Consider the following 17,347-nt stretch of genomic DNA (forward strand, 5'->3'; position numbering starts at 1 on the left):
ACAAATTGTGCCACTAACTGGGAGTTTATTGCAGATTTCTCCTCAAAAATTGTCAAAAACTTTCTTACTTGTACTAAACAGCTGCCTCCGCTTTAACCGATGTCAGATTATACTCCATGATCTATACAGCGAGTAATAAAAAAGTTGTACTAACCGTCGTAAATAAGCGCAAATATTTCCAAAATTAGTATGACAAACACTTTGCAAAAAAAATCACAAGAAGAAGCACAAAATCCTAGAGGGACTGAAAAGATGTTCAATAATATAATCTATTTTTAAGAATCCATTGTTATTTTATCAGTTTGTGAATAGCTTTTATCGATACATTCTGGCTCAACCGGCCCTTTAAGAGCATTCATGATCTTGATTTGGCCCAGAACGAAAATGAGTTTGACACCCCTGCTCTAGATCTTTGTAGCATTAGAAGGAAAACATCACAGCCTGCTTGTTGTCCTCATTAAATAGGATCAATCTTTTAGAGTGATCCAACATAACAGCCTGACTGCACTGGCAGCAGCATGTTGTACATTCTAACCGTGTCATCTGACAATTATACCTTCTAACATTACTATTGCTTGACATGGCAGCTCCCATGTTGCTCTGAATGGTCAAAGGATACAATTGGCAGAGGCATAGTTAAGACATTGATAGACTTACTAACAAGTCAGGATGCTGAGACAGCAATCTGTGGCATCGGCTGTGGCTGGCTGCCTCATATGTTTATGTAAAGGTCAGAAGAAGTAATTGGATTTCCTGAGCAAGTCCAATGACACATCCTAACAAAATGCTCGTATGTGAGGTTTTTCATCCCGGTGTATGAAGTTTATCAAACACAACCTCAACATTAGCACTAGCACGCCTGGGAAATCTGATACAGCTTCACTAAAAAAAACATGTTAAAAGCTTGAGATTACACACATATGGACTCTTTTTACTAGACAGATGGCTTCTAATGGATATTGACTGCCCTGGGTTTTATTTGAGGGCATCAGAGTGAAATGATTGCAACACAGGTCTGTACATTTGGGTTTTTGAGTTAGAGTTTCTCTACATTAAAGGAGCAACATTTTGTGTTTTCCATCCACATAGAATTATTTCGTCGCACAATCAGGTAACAATCCTACCCACTGTTACAAAGATGCTCTATATAACAAATATCACTTAAAAGATGTTTGACTTTGTAATTTAATTTCTCCAAATTGGACTTCTGTCTTTCTGAAACTCCTCCTTCAGGAAGTCATCAGAACATCACACTGTTTCTACCAGCCTTGAACTGAGAAGTAGCTTCTGCAATAAGCTCAGCAGATGCGTAGTTCAAGGCTTTTGCTAACTGCTGCTGACTAGTCTGAAGGAGCTGAGGGAGGGAGTCATGGGGCATACGGTCCCTTTAACTTTGTTATATGCTGGGAAACATTTTAGATCAGACTTTCCTCTTAATATAACCAGACAAACCAGTTCTTCTTTATTATTATTTTTCTGGTACTTCAGTTTTACAGTTCTCGCTGTAAAACTTAGGCTCATTAGAGGGTGGTAAAAAAAAAAATCCTCGCAGACATCAAATAATCTTCGGCCAGTTTTGAGAGGAAACCAATTTTCCTCTCTAAATTTAATTTAGTGGTTCTGAGTTGAGGCTTTGTCAGTGTTTTATCGGTGCTGCTTGGAGACAGGAGGCATTTTTTTTTCTTTTCTTTTCTTTAAAGACATCTCTTGTTGAGTTATATTTCCATTACTCTTACTAGTGTTCCAGAGTGACCCCATCGTTTTCATCCACGCGTAATTAAGATTAACACCTCATTAGCCCTCTAATATGTCAGAGATGATTTCATGGAACACGCTCATCTGTTTTCTCTCTGATAATTAGACGCAAAGACCAACACAGTATTTTAAATGTCAAGATGTAGCCAGCCGCAGGAAGTTCCGCTAATAAGCAAAGAGTAAGGAGGAGAAGAAGAGTCTGGTTATTTCAGAAGAAAGCAGTGATTGGGTTGGTCCCCCTATCCATGTAGTTGTGCTGACATTAAGCCTTAACGCTAGCTTATGTGATTGATAATTTCCATCATTTTCAATATGATAGTTGAGTGGATCAAGTCGAGATCAGGAAAATTAGAGATTTCGAATCACGCTGCGTGTGTTTTTTAATAGTTTGAAAATAAAATGCGCAACAGAATAAGGAGTAATGGCCTTAAAATGGCCTTTTTGATACGAAGGCAAATGAGAGTTAGCTACTAGTTTGGCTAGCTTTCCTTGTATTTTTAAGGTCATGATACTGTGAAATTCCAAAGGTTACAACAACAGTCATGATTTAATTATTATTATGAATAGTCTTATTCTACTTCATAATTATGCACTATTTTGTGTTAGCTTATAGCATAAAATGTCTGTAGACATCAAAACTGTGGTTGTAGTGTGACAAAATGTCAAAAGTTTCAGGAGAAATCATGAGATTTTCAAATTTGCAGCTGTGTTTTCGAATATTTTCCAGTATTTTCTTTGCAAATGCAAACTCATTGCTTCAGGACGCAGCTCGTAGTGTGATTTAATATTCAGTTTTACTCTCAGCAAATACTTTGGTCGCATTCTCAGGAAAGACAGTCACTCTGGGAAAGTGTCATTGTCCTTCCAGAATCTCTGTAGTTGCAGTGGGAGAGGGAACAAAAACTAAGGCCAAGCAAAATCAACTGTAGTATTTCATTGCTTGTTATTCTTGTAATGTGGTACTTTAAACAACCTCACAAAATATTTTTTTTCAGAGGTATTTTTTGCTATTTGTTTTTTGCACTGATTAAACTCATTGCTTAGTTTGTTTATGTTTTTATTTTTTGGCAGGAAATGTCAGTTATGCAGAGCTTCTTATTTTTACCAAATGTATCATTTACCATCGGGTATGGCACAGCAGACTCAGTAGAAGCTCAATAAAAAGACAAATCCAATCAGCCTTTTGAATCAACATCCACCTTGAATCTTTTCTTTTTTCTTTCTTTTTTTTTTTAAAAAATAAGACACAACAGAAGCAACAGAAATAAACAAGTGTGTCATTTAGGTAAAAAAAACAAAAAAAAAACATGGAAATTCTCAGATTATTTTCGTATTGCATGTGTCAGCAGAAAGCCCCATTAGGGCTGCGACATCCGACTTCTGAGTGTTTCTGTTACCATTTTAATAAGATTTATAAGTTGGGAGTTTGGAATCCGGGTCAATGCCTTGGCCTCTTATTTATATTTCTGTTCCCAAAGGTTCTCGCTATTGGATGGTCAGATTGTGCAACGTCCTGCTGGAGGAAGTTAGAATAGAAATATCTTTTCTTGTCCCCCAGTGGGGGTGGGGGTGTAAGTCATTTTACCATGTGAATACAGTGATGGTACATATCACAGTAACTTAGAATTCATGAGAGATTGTGACACATTGCTACAAGTGGTTAGACCTCTGGTAGCTTAAAAAGGTATTTAGTCCAGGAAGTGGATGCCTAAATCAGTGAGGCTGTACTCAAAGTTATAAGGACAAACTGTAAAAAGATTTTACCAAGTACATGATTACAAATGTTTATTGTTAAAGTTCTAAAAGCTATACAGTATAGCAAGACAAGGGAAGGTTTTAAAATTAATCAGGGATTGAGAAATATGAAACAATGTAAAACATGATCAAGTTTTATATATATATGGTGTGGGACTTCCAGATACAGACAGACAAGATGGTAATGGTGAACCAACCGGACATCGTGGTGGTGGATAAAGAACAGAGGAAAGCCGTTGTGGTGGATGTAGCAACACCAAGTGACCACAACATCAGGAAAAAGGAGCATGAGAAACTGGAGAAATACCAGGGCCTCAGAGAGGAACTGGAGAAGGCCTGGAAGGTGAAGACCACAGTGGTGCCTGTGGTCATCGGGGCCCTCGGGGCAGTCACCCCCAAACTGGAGCAGTGGCTCAAACAGATCCCAGGAACAACATCAGACATCTCAGTCCAGAAATGTGCAGTTCTAGGCACAGCCGAGATACTGCGGAGAACCCTCAAACTCCCAGGCCTCTGGTAGAGGACCCGAGCTCAGAGGATGAAAGAGACCACCCGCGAAGGAAGCACATTTATGAGTGACATTATATTCTTTTAGGTCAAACTTTAGCTTCTTCCTCCAGAAAGGAGTTGTGGCATTTACCCTCAAAGGTAAGCATGTGGTGACTGTTGTATTGTTATGTCTGTGTCCACGTGCGATTCAGGTCACCTGCAGTCACATATTTTTCAATTTCTACGTGAATCTAGTCTTAATAACGTGCAGCTTCCACCTCACTTTAAGCTTCACTGCAATTGCTAAATTCAAAAAACCCCTGTACACGTCGAAATCCCGCCAGTGATGAAGGCAGTCAGACACAAACAGGATGTCCTCACCTAATCCACACTTAGGTGTGTTGGGGTCTCCAAAGCAGGACAGCAGCTTCACCATCTGTGAAAACCTCTAGCTGCTTAGCTCAGAGTTAGCAACCCTCCCAGAGAGGAAAACCAAAGCAGTCAGTGTACATCCTCCTGTGTCAGATTGGGACTGCTAAACACTACCAGACCAGAGGTATTAAAATTTATAAGCCTCCTTCACACTCCAGTAAACTCTGTTTGTTGCCTGCTGACCTCAGGCAAATGATTTCAGAGCCTGATGACCAAAACTGAGAGAACCATGATGAGTTTCTTTGCAAAGAAAGAAAACCCCTCAGGTCCGTAATCAGGATATGCAACAAACCCCAATCACCATCCAAACATTTAACCACCATGGAATATGTGATTTTGTGTACTATTTTTTATTGTATCACATTATATTAAATATTACATATATAACCTTGTTTTCCCCCAATGCTTTATCTGAAATTGTACATTTCTCTCTTAGAATCATACATTTTCCACATAATTTTAGACATCTTACGCCGTTTGTCACAAAATTCATGTCAAAAATAACTTTAAAAAGTAACATATGTGTGCAGTCAGGTTCTCCTCTGCCCCTTTCTTCTCGTTTTAGGTTGGATTTTCACACTCACAGCTCATGTCCCCATGAGAATCTTTTTTAATTACCTGGCTCAGACAGTGTCTGCCATAACATGACAGTGTTGTCTGAGGAGTCTGATGAGTGTGCATTCTTCAGCTGCTTTCCGTGGGCCTTAGAATAGACGGATTGGCACTTGGAACCCTAAATTGGTTTTTCAGTCTGTGAATGAGCATGGTAGTTTAACAGCACACTTTTTTAAACTTCAGTTGTAACAACAATTCTTGGCCGTAAATGCAACTCTGCTGGAAAGTCTGTCCACTGCGTGTAAATGGCACCAGATTTGGACAAAAATGGATGTGTGAGTTGAGCGGTGAAGCTGCGTTTGTGGCTATGGCACTGTTTGTATAGAGCAGATATCTTTCTTGAGAAATATGCAGTGGGTCATTTGTGTCTGCACACTCGGGGTGAAGATAGATCGTGGGATGTCATATCGCAGGGAACAACCTGTGTGACTGATTCAGTCACAAGTCTTTCACCTCACATTGGGGGAAATTTACAACTGCTGCACTGTCTGGCCTGTTGCAATCTTAAAGAAATGAGTGATGACAGGGTTTTAATGCAAATAATCCGGAGGTTTGCCGTCTTTTACAGGGAGGACTGTAAAAGTTGCAGCATGCCAGCTCTCACGGAACGGAGCCTGAGATTTATACTTTTTAGGAAATACAGAATGAATAAATATGGGAGTCGCTGATATTGGAGTCGAGTTAAAAGTGCAATCGGACTCAGTGCAAGCAAGGATGAGACATGTTTTAAAGGAGAAGCCAAAAGAAAAGCAATTTGACACAGATTTTAAATAGCTAACCATTAAGACAATTCAACTTGGAAATGGAGAGAATCTCCAGAGAATGACAATGCCGCCATTATTTTAAAAAGAAATCTGAAAAACATGAGGCTTTATGGCTTTGTTGTGACAGTTTTCTTCTGCTGATTGCAGCTGGTCTAATTATCAAAGCTACTTTTATAGATTTTGGCATCACATCTCCGTTGGTAGCCTCTTGGCTGAGGCTTTCACAGTGATCTGCTGTAGGTGCTATGGGAAGCTTCTGTCATTTGTGGTTGATTACAGCCTGGAAGAGTGCTGAGCAGAGGTGGAAGTAACAGAGGCGACGCAATCAAGTGTCCTTCTAAAGTGCACACGCAATCTTCTGCTTCATGTGAGTGACTGACGGCATCAAATTTGGCTGGACTGAGGGAGAACGCCAAAACAAATGACCACTAATTCATTCAATAATTAAAACATCACTTTGCATGATGAGCTCAGCAGATGTGCAGTTCCACCAGGCGTTTGCTAATTGCTGCTGGCTAGCCTGAAGGAGCTGAGAGGAGGAGTCATGAAGGAAGCGAGGCGGAAGCTCCGAAGCTTGGAAACTGCAGCTTGGAGGAGGAGTTTCATCCTTGAAGGCGGCACTAGGTCCACCCAGGCGTTTTTCACAATTAGATGGTTGCCACGGGAGATTAAAGGATGCCTCAGACATGCGTAAAAGAACCCAGTCAACACTCCATTAATATTTTTGATGAGGGAATAACTTTGTAACATGATGTAAATCTCAAAAAGGTTTATTTTACATGATACTGCCCCTTTAAAAAGAACTAAGATCCTTTCCTTATCCATAAACTCATCATGCCTCTTTACATCTCTTAAAGATCATCTTAGTGATCTGCTATGCCTGTTAAAAGCTCAACATCTGAAAGATTTATTCATATTGTACTTTAAAATAATCTACTGCTGCAAGAAAATGCAGTCAACTAAGCATTGTGCCACATGTTCTCAAACGGATACTAACATGACTTACTAAAAAGAGGGTTTGCAGCTTTCATTTCTTCATGTTTATTAGCTAAAGGTGACCAGACCATAAAATCATGCCGAATTGAGGAAATACAATATATCAGGTGTGTCCACTGCTACAGCACTGCCTTATTGCAGCCTTGACACCCATAATGAGGCTGTGCTCATGTGTCATCTCCTGACACATTTATGCTCTATTAAAACCATTAAGTAGAATTAGGTCTTTTTTTTAATTGAAACCCTTTTCTTCTTTCTTGTGGATGCTTGTTGTCATGGAGACAAAGCAGGTTTGGCAGATCAACATCTGGTTCAGAGTCAAATTATATTTAATCAGGTCGTTCTGGCTCTCTGCCAGCCTCCAGTTCTTTTCCCTGCCTTTATGCTGCCTCTCTGTTCATCATCCTTAAGCTCCACCAAAGTAAGCTAATGAATAGAGCAATATTGACTCTTTTAGTCAGCAACCGATTTGGCATTGTTACAAAGCAGTATTTACATCGATTCCAACTGCATTTCTTGGCCTTTTGTTTATTTGAGCTCGTCACGAGCCCAAGCTTGAAGCACTTCCTTCTTACATTAAACAATGGAGGAAATAAGTATAGCTACACGATGTTTATTTAATTTAATTGTGAATCACTGACATGAAAGTTACTATAAAGTGTTTTTTTTCTCGAAACTACATCTGCCTGTGTGTCGCTTTACTGACAATGGGATTTATTTTGCAGTGTTTTGGGGACCTCTGCTGGTCAAACAAGTGAAGCAATCTGAAATCTTTACAGCGCGTTTCAGAAAGTCTGAACACAAAACATACAGTCAACCAGTCCTCCCCCCCCTCAAAAGAAAAGCTCAAGCTTAGTGTATTTGTCAGAATATTGCTGTGTCTTTAACTAGCTATGTCATTAATATTGATGGAGAGGCAGAAGCAGGCGGTGAGAAAAATGATTGTCTTCAGGACAAGCAGTTAGTGCTCAAGAGATGGAAGATGGAGCTTCATTCTGGGGCTCATTCTGCTAAAATGGTAGCTTTATTGTTGTCCAGCAGATGAAAAATGGACTGTGTATTGCCTAAGAATTTTTTTACTGGCTAAAGGTGGACAAAGATGTGGTTTTGTACTGTCGCTGCTGCCATGCTGAAATGAATAACTCCTTATCATTATTGACTTTATGACCAGACATGTCATAGCAGAACATTCTTGGCAGATGAATCGGTTTTGATTGGTCCAGATTTTTTTTTCTACTTTCAACTCTGGTGTTAGCTGAACATTTTGAAGTATAAGTGACTTCTGCAGGTGGTGAATTGGTGGTTCTTACAGCCCACAACCTATTTACGTTTTTTGGCAATGTTTTAAACATCTCACCAGACGGTATTTTGTTGGAACCCTATAATGTAATGCTTGTGATCTGAATGCTTTGGTTCTGAGGTGTGGAATCAGTAGAAAAAAAAGCTTGAATTGACATTATTTGTTTCATGGAAAATTAATAAAATAATTGCCAAAAAATACATAAAAACATGTTAAAAGCATGTGGATTTTTCTGTAAGAAGGGAGGAAATGTTATTCATGAGAAACTCTCGTAAAGTTTTGTCTGAGAAACAATGTGGCATAACTATCCTCTGTCTGGTGCTCAAATGTCCTACAGCAGCAAATGCATCGCCACAAAAAGGCGCGCATTGGCTTGATTAGGCTGATGAGGTTCACCTGTTGATGTGACGGAGAATTGAAGAGAGTACTGGGCGAGGACACTGTGTCGTTCTGGGAGGAAATCACTTGCAGCCAAAGAGAAGGTGTTTATCCTGAGGAAAACCTACCTTTTAAAAATGAAACTGAACTGAAAACCTGCCACTGAGCTGCCTGGCCAAGGAGGACAAGGAGATGAGAAGCAGCCAAGAAAAATATGGAGGTCCAGGTGAGCTAACCATTACATTGTTTTCTCATGCCAGTCCGTATGGTCATCAGTTCCTGACACATTCCCACACGAATTAAGCAACAGGTAGTTTAAGGTTAATGCATTATTGACTGGTGTTGAAATTGGCACGGCAAAACAAGTTTAGTTGTGTGATTTGATTTAAAAAAAAAAAAAGTGCCAGTGGTGCCCAAGGTTGATCCTCAAGGGCTGGCGTCATGCATGTTTTAGTTCTCACACTGAATAGTCACTTATGTTTCAGTGTGACTGAGTTATAGTAACAACCTTCTCAGCATGTCTGTTCTTCTTAGGCCTCAAATGAGCCACCATTGGATCCAGGTGTGTTAATCCAGGGTGAGAACTAAAACATGCAGGACGCCACCCGACTTTGGGCACCACTGGTTTATGCATTTTACGGAACCTTTAAATGTTGGAGAATTGACTGAAGGGTTTGGTCTGTAGAGATTTTTTTTCCCCTCTTCCACAACTTTTGAAATTGAAGTGCTATCCTCTCATCATCTATGTTGGATGTTTTCTAGACTTTTGACACCTCAGGAGAGATGGGATGCAGGGCGAGCTGAAAATCATGCTGTGGCATGAAATGTAGAAGCACCACAGGACCTTCTCTGGTGCCATTCTGTTACTGACCTTGCCTCAGAATCCACTTACTCACAAACCATCTGCACCATTTATTTTTTTGTTTTGTTTGCTCTGCAGATAAATAATTTTCACAACCTCCTTGGTGGTGATAAATATAATTTAAACATTGACTACTCGGTAGAGGAGAAGAAAGGAACCTAAAAGAAATATAATTTTTCACCAGACTTTTTTTTTTTTTTTTTTTTTATAAATCTGCTCTCCAGAGAAAATGGCTCATTTCTCCTTACTGCATCTTAAACACCGAAATTGTCACACTGAATGGTCACTTAAGTTTCAGTGTAACTGGGAAACTGACTGGAGCTGTGCCACTATGGGGCAACAATGGGGTCAAATCTAACTTTAGGGTTTATTTGTAAACTTAAATTACAAAGCAAATGTATTTTTCTCCACTATTAAAAGGCAAACCTTTTCAGTAGATTTTCTAACATTGAGAAGATTTAATTTGTGTTTTTTTTCTTTTTGTGCATAAGATGTGCCTTATTCAGTGCAACAAATGTAGGACATGGATAGAGGGATTCTTTATTTCTTAAGTGATGTTATATATTTAACTTTTTTCTTATTAGTTTTTTGTGTATTGTAGCTGAAACATGCAGATATATTATGTTGTAATGAGCATTTCTTTTGTCATATGGATTTCTAGTCTCATCCAAGTTCAATGAGCACAGTAATTTCTGCCTTGATTGTTAATATTATAGTGGAAATGTTTCCAATGTTGACAGTGCAATAAAAATGGCTTTTATAAAAGCCCAACAGCTGGTCTGGGGTGAATGTTGTGATTTGCGCCGTTAGTTTTAGTAAGCATGGTCAGCTGCAACTGTACTAACTTTCTGATTTCTCTTTAATTCTACTGAAACAGCAGAGGTGTACTTAGTTTTTGCTCATGCTGCTCTTCCAATTGCACTTAGTTTTTACTAAATGAATACTGGATTGCTAAGCTCTTCCTGATATGGTTTTGTACTTGCCAGTTAAATGCTGCTTAACTCTTACTACCTCATACCGTACTGAAATACACAGTTGAATTTGCAAATAAAATAAAATGCAAAAGTCAACCAAAAAAACCTTATGTGAAATGTTAATTCTATTCTTGCTAAATATGACATGTTGGTGTGGTTCAGTATACTAAAATCACTGCAGTTTAGAGGCGTTCAGTTATATTCAGCTTTACTGAGGTATACAGAAGCTGTTGGTCCCAGCTGTAGTTATTTGGGATTGATTTACCCCAGTTCTAAGGTTCGGGGGGGGGAAAAAAAAACTCATTCAGTTATGATTTTTACCATAGACAAAATTTGCTCGTAATTATAACCAATAAAGTAACACTGGATGAAAGTGGTAAAAATTTTGTTTAACTCTGTCCTCTAAAACTGCCTACAAATTGCCATGCAAAGTATGGTATTGTGTTGATGTACTGAAATCCTGATGTGTTAAAATTAGAGTTTAAGAAATCTGTTGGTGCAGCAACTTTATTTACCATAAACAGTAATTACTGTAATATGTACAAGTGTACACTTGATGGCAGCATTGTGACATTGGAAAAAAGTCGATGCCTCAACATTGACATCATGAAGTGCACAGGATGCTGAGAAACTGACAAATTTAGAGTACTTAAACTTCTTCAGCTATTCTTACTGTGAAACCTAACAGTTGCATAAAAATACAGCAAGCTTATGTTTGTAATGTAAAAATATGTAGTATTCTGCTTGCTCATTTTATCAATTTTAGTATTTTTATCAGTTTTTTTTCTCCGTGTTTACAGTGATTTCAAATAATTGGGTACCTGAACTGAAAACTTTAGCATATTAGCTTATTTCCTGAGCTATTAAAACAATCTAGTATACTTCTTCACCTCTACTTTCTCAGGGGAACCTAGATTGCTGAGCAACTGTGGGAGTTGCTAATTGGCAAGCAGGGTGTCAGTGAACTTTTAAGTAAAATGAAAAACTGACCTCCAGTCTTCAAACAACTATTTGGTACCAGTTAAGAGTGACTTTGTTTTCAACAAAACATAAGCTGCCAAAGTCTTGTAGTACTGCTGTTAGTGTTGTGATGGGTGGATAAAGGTATACTACAAATAAAGAACCACTGAAATGTATATATTTTTTTCTTTTTTGCTGTAGCTCTGCCAAGAACTGCCAGATCACTTGTAAGTCAAAATCTTGTCAACAGAAAGGAATGTCACTGGTTTTAATCCTGTAGATGTATATCCCTTTTATTTCTTTCATGGTGAGTTGTTTTTGAAGAGTGCTTTTTCTCAGACTGAAATGTATTGTGGAAAAATGAAATGAGAAGGGGTGTCATGTTTAAAATGATAAAAGCACCCATGTCCCGTCTCCATGGTGCTCAGTTATTCTCAGCCAGGAGTGAAGTTGCCTTGCGCCAGTGCTTTTCTAAATACACATTTCTGTTGTACACCAGCTTTGTCCTGACACATTTTGCTCAAGCTAAATTTGATGACTCCCTCTCCGCTGCCACTTTCCTCTTGGATGGACCCCTCGGGGTACAAGAGTGTCACGGACTGCTGCACCACCCCATCCCGATGTCCGTCGCCCCCAGCACAGTCGTATGCCTTCTCCCCATCCCACCCCAACCCCGCAGTGCCGCTTTGCAGAGGCAGATTATACTTGATGACTTCATCTTAATCACATTTTCATTTTCTTTTATCAGTGCAGCCGTCATGCTACACTGACTGCAAAATACTCCATAAGTGGGTTCACACAAGCCTCTTATGCATTCACATGTAGGGGAGAGGAATGCTCACAACCCAGAACTGCTTTTGATTAATTTGAAGGAAAAACTTTAAAGTCAAACTCTGCATGATTAAATTACTTTTAAATGGCTGTGACTTTTAATCTTTAACCACAGAGGATTTTCTACTTAATGTTGGAGCAAAACAAACAGAAAACGAATAAGTGTTAAATATTTGTGAAAACTATTTTTATTTTTTTTAGCCTTTGTTTCATATTATGTTGTGTGCTCTCACTTAGTCTAATTGGAGATAAGACATCTATTATTCATGTAGATTATGCTTTTAATTAACTGTTAAGATTTAATAGATCTTTATTGCCATGAGAGGTCTGCTTGAGGATCCAAACGCGGGCAGAACGATGACAAAATGAAACACTCGACGTTACAAATGTGCACAAAACTTTCAGTATTCTCATTGTCAAAAAAAGCACACTTTTGCATTGTGGTGCTTTCATTAAATGTAATTTCACATATTAAAATGATAAAACAAACATGAAGCATGATCTCCATGCTTTTGCTTAAAAATCTAACGATTGAATACTTATTGCTGCTAGAAGCTGTCTTGAGCTACCTGATCCGTTTCTCAGTCCTACTTCATGCATCATTGCACAATTAACTTTATTTCTATTGTGGAATATCTAAGATGTTCATAACATATCTACTTTGTAAATTTTAATACATAAAAAATGCCTGGAGAGGAGTTATCGGTAGCATCAGATGTTAGTTTGGTAACAAGTTATTTAATCTGAAAATTAAATTGGTACAAAAGTACAGTAGCAACTATTTTTTATTTTAAAGGCAGGGTTTCTTTTAGTTGGTACATAAAAAAAAAATCAGCATCTGAAACTGTTCAAGACCTTGTATGATTTCAAAATGTAAAGGAAACTGTAATTTTGTTACTTTACAGATTTCCCCTGAAATTATTCATACCCTTGACAGATTTAGGTTTAAAAGCAATTTTTGATTTTGAACACCAGAGTTTTTACAACTGGAAGTAATGCTAATGCTTTTGAGTCCAAAAGGGAAATGGTAGAGGGAGCCAAAGATTAGGGTAATGGCAAAGAGGTTTTCCAGGAGGCTCTTCGACAAAAATCACGTCAGTGGATGCGTGCAGAAAACCGGCCAGCAATTATAAAAAGGCCTCAGCTGCTTTAAGGCTAATAAAGATTTTACCATTGATTATTGAAAACTATTTAATTTTAGATGTGAGCATTTTTAAAATGTAAAAAAACTTTATTTTCAGAACTACTTTAATCTTTTGAAAGATGGCTGTCTCAGCTCATCAGAAATAAACCTTTCACTTGGAAGAAATGGATGTAAAAGCTAAATCTGAAACAGATTTGAATAATTTTCAGCTCAACTGTAGCTGTTAACTCACTTTTGTATTGTAAATGAGTTTGGGAATCTAAAGTCATTATCGGAAAAACTATGGATGTTAAGCGGTTGACGTGTCTGGAACATGCAGCAGCCCTGCACCACTTCACTCACTTCCAACAGTTTTGACCTTGCTCTAACTTCAGACACACTCCCAGAAACATGGGTTTTCTTGGCCATGGCAGGGCGCCAAAATAAATAACCTGCCCTCAGAGTGTCGGCAGAACCGCAAGAAATCCAAAACCAGGTCCCGGCCCCGGCGGCACTCACTCACAGGGCTATCAGCGAATGACTTGCTGAAATTTTAATTGTCCGAATGCATCATGTGGTTTGGAAACAAAATCAAATCAGGACGGATCATCCTTCCTCTTTGACGCCCATCCAAAAGGAGAGTAGCATTTTTGATTAGGGTTTCATTTATTTATTTTAGCCGGCTCTGATTTCAAGGTCGGGTTACACCAACTTGGGGGACAAACAGATGACATTGTATGGATAGGTAATTCAAGAGTCCGCATGCTTTGATCCTCACAGATAAGAGGGAGATAAGAGACAGGTGTCTTGTAGAATAGAGGACATCCATCCAGAAATTCAATCGCCGACGCTCGCTCAAAAAAAATGGTTCCCATGGAATGAAGAGATTGATATCCATTCCTTCCTCCAATTAAGAAGATCAGAATTCCATACATGCTGACGCGTCTTGAATGGCTGCCTTTTCAGCTGCTTTTCATTTCAACCTAAGCACTTCTTTTTGGAAAGCAAAGTTTCTCTAAAGTTTTATTTTACATAGCAGATACGAGTCTTCACAGCCACCGTCTACAGAAATGACTTCAGTTTGCAGTGAAGACATTGCATTCAAAAATACGGTTAATTTGTAAGGGAATATTACGAGCAATAAAAATTGAGGTTCTCAACAATTTATGAAAACTTTGAAATAAAGATATAATAAATTAGTCTGAAATTATTTTATATTTAACTTCATAAAAGCGCAATAGACCTCCAATGAGGCCCATTCTCCCTTTTTTTTCTACTTATTCCAAAAACAAAGAATTCATTTTTCACTTGCACCATGACATCCTCAAGTTATGACTACCTTCCTACACCGGTAAAACTTGATGAGGGATGAGAAGCAAGTGGATAAATGACAAACATCTCTAATATCTGAAGTAAAAACAAATGGAAAAGGAGCTAAACTGAATAAAAAGTCACTGAGAAGCAAATGATTACAAACTATTTATATCCCAAAAGAATTTAACTACACTGTTGTAATGAAGTTCATATTGTATAAAGAAACCCAGATATGATGATCCATTTATAAAGTTCATGTTCTTTAAACTGTGTGGTGGCCTTTGAGTGTGCCATCTTTGCTGGATATTTATTGTATAAGCCATTAATAATCATGCAGTAAATATTCATTACAAGCCAGCATATCGCATAAAGGCCATGTCTAGCAGATTAAAAATGCATAAGGAGTAATGGGACTTGAATACCTTAGTGGACGCCTTTAAATGTGTCGACACAGCAAGAAGCAACTGAAGATGTACAATATGACACTTTCAGCACCAATCATTGACAGTGAAAGGAAAATGGTAGGACACCCCAATTTAATATTTGCTGTTCATTAAGAAATGGTCACATTTTAATATCAAAGTTGATTCTTAACCTATTTTTTCCCACTAAATAGGATATAAAAAATGTTCTGAAGGAAAAAGCTACAGTACACCGCTCTTAGAAATCCTTTTCACCTTTATGAAAAGTGACGGGGACTTTTATAAATTTCTCTAGATTTATGGAAAGTCTGAGTCTGTTATCTCTGGCAAACTTCAGTCTGACCTGATTCATCTTTGTTACAGAGCAAATGTTTTCCTTGGAAATGTACCATTTAGTATCTTGCATTCTGTTTTTAACCTGTCCAGGGTGACCTCGCCCGAAACATCGATGGAGATGGGCACCAGCATCCCTCCTGACCCCACTAGGGACAAAGGTTTGCAGAAGATGGATGGATGGCGTTCTGTTTTTAGCGTAAACCTGTCGGATGCTTTGAATATCTCTCATTTTGTAGACTCTTCTGTACAAAGGAATGGTGACAGAACTCTTTAAATCTCATCAGTTTGTATATCGCATTTCAGGAACAAGGCAGTTCAAAGTTCACACAAAAAATACAACTTGTACTACAGCTCTGAGGGGAAAAAATTAACTGCAGCTAAACTATGAGCATATATCTGCCAGAATTAAAGCCTTACCCAGGGAAATAAGAACACCATTTCTAAGAAACGTGAAAACAAGCAGTTTTCACTTGCCTGAAAATATTTGACTTGGCTAAACTCCCAAAACTCTAAACATTTATCAGGTTCCTCAAGTAAAAGCAGTGCAATGCTATTTTAAAAAATATCTTTAAGCAAATTTGAATTACTGGAAGCTAACTGTGCGCAGGTAACAGTTGGTTGAGTTCAGTGGGGCTAAATTATGCTAACATCTAAATCACAGTAGTCTAAGCTCCAGAAATGTTTCAGACAAGGCTGAGTCATTAAGTATTACAGAATATGTACTGTGTGTCCAGTGCTCTGACTGTTGTGAAAATGATCGAGAAGATCTTGCAGCATATTGAAAACTAAAAGTTTTAAAATGTATTTTCTTCTGTTTGAATCGTTTAGTTGTTACTTGGATTTCTCAGAATTCTCAAAATTGCTAGAATATATTTCTGGGAAGCACAACCTTTCACAGGCTGACTTATTTTTTTCACAGATGATATCATAGTACTTCTGACATCAAATTTAATGAACAGAAATTGAACATCTTGGTGAACATGATCCTAAGGATTTTTTTTTATCTCCCCCCCATCTGCATATGAACTAAGTTAACAGATGATTTAGTGCATAGTTGTAAAAGCAAACTAACAGCACTTTGTAGCTTTTGGACCCTTCTTTCTGTGAGCAACAATATTTGATGCAATTGCACAGTTTAAACAAGAAGAATACCTGAGATGACCAGCAGGTGTCAGCTTTGCATAAGACAAGATGTGACTTCTTTTCTGAAACTTGGACCACCGAGTCTTCTTTCAGATTTCCTTGAACGTCGAGCCCCTTTTGGAAGCCTTTAATATTAAAAACATAAGGTTCATGTTATAATTTTCTTAAGGCTACAGGTTAGATTAGAATCACAGTGTTGTGATGTTTTATTAGCAGGTCTGAGTGATACTTGACCTGTCAGGCCCCTTCTGACAGATGGTGCTGCTGTTTCCAGTTTAGTTGTTCCAGTTTATAATAGTTGTTTACTTCTACCAAGATTATTGAACAATGGGAGATGACATTTATCCATGTTTTCCATGTGTCTTAGTTTTTCTAAAAAGACATTGTAGAGAGCTCAGAAGATAGGTTAGGCTCTATTTTATTTACAACTGAGCTGCTGTTGGAGTATCTTGCAAAATTACACTTTTTCTCACAATAACTATATGTAAACACTTTATTGGAATTTTAAATTAGACAAAGTAGGGCACAATTAAGCCTGTAAAAAATGTTCTTAGTATTTCCAGGTATTTGGTATTTAGTATTCTTCCATCAACTGCGACCAGTTTCCTTGCTGTTGCTGAAGAAAAGTACCGTCATCAGATCCACATTCACCCCCAACACGACTTTTTGCTAACTTTAGGTGGGACTTCTTATGGCAGTCTTTCAGTCTATCTCTGAAGAAGACAAGCACCATTTTATGACAAAATCCATTATTTCTCAGGTGTCATGTACACACGTTTCACAGTAATGATGGCTTTATTTAATATTCCAAAAGGTATGTGGCCACCTTGACTTGAGGTCTAACACAGAACACTGTATGTAATCTAGATAAAATCAATCTATCTTTGTCTGGCATCCA

The 17,347-nt window shown here is 38.1% G+C and overlaps 1 long non-coding RNA gene across 1 annotated transcript; it reads left to right on the forward strand.

Annotated features, from left to right (window-relative positions):
- Positions 1–8,507: 8,507 nt before the first annotated feature.
- On the forward strand, positions 8,508–16,188 carry LOC148155103 (uncharacterized). Its single transcript, XR_015765610.1, has 2 exons — positions 8,508–8,710; positions 15,397–16,188. It is a non-coding gene; the product is annotated as an uncharacterized LOC148155103 (long non-coding RNA).
- The last annotated feature ends 1,159 nt before the right edge of the window (positions 16,189–17,347 follow it).

Source organism: Poecilia mexicana, unplaced genomic scaffold (assembly GCF_051168715.1).
Source record: "Poecilia mexicana isolate PSO_F unplaced genomic scaffold, ASM5116871v1 scaffold_16, whole genome shotgun sequence".
Taxonomy (NCBI): Eukaryota; Metazoa; Chordata; class Actinopteri; order Cyprinodontiformes; family Poeciliidae; genus Poecilia; species Poecilia mexicana.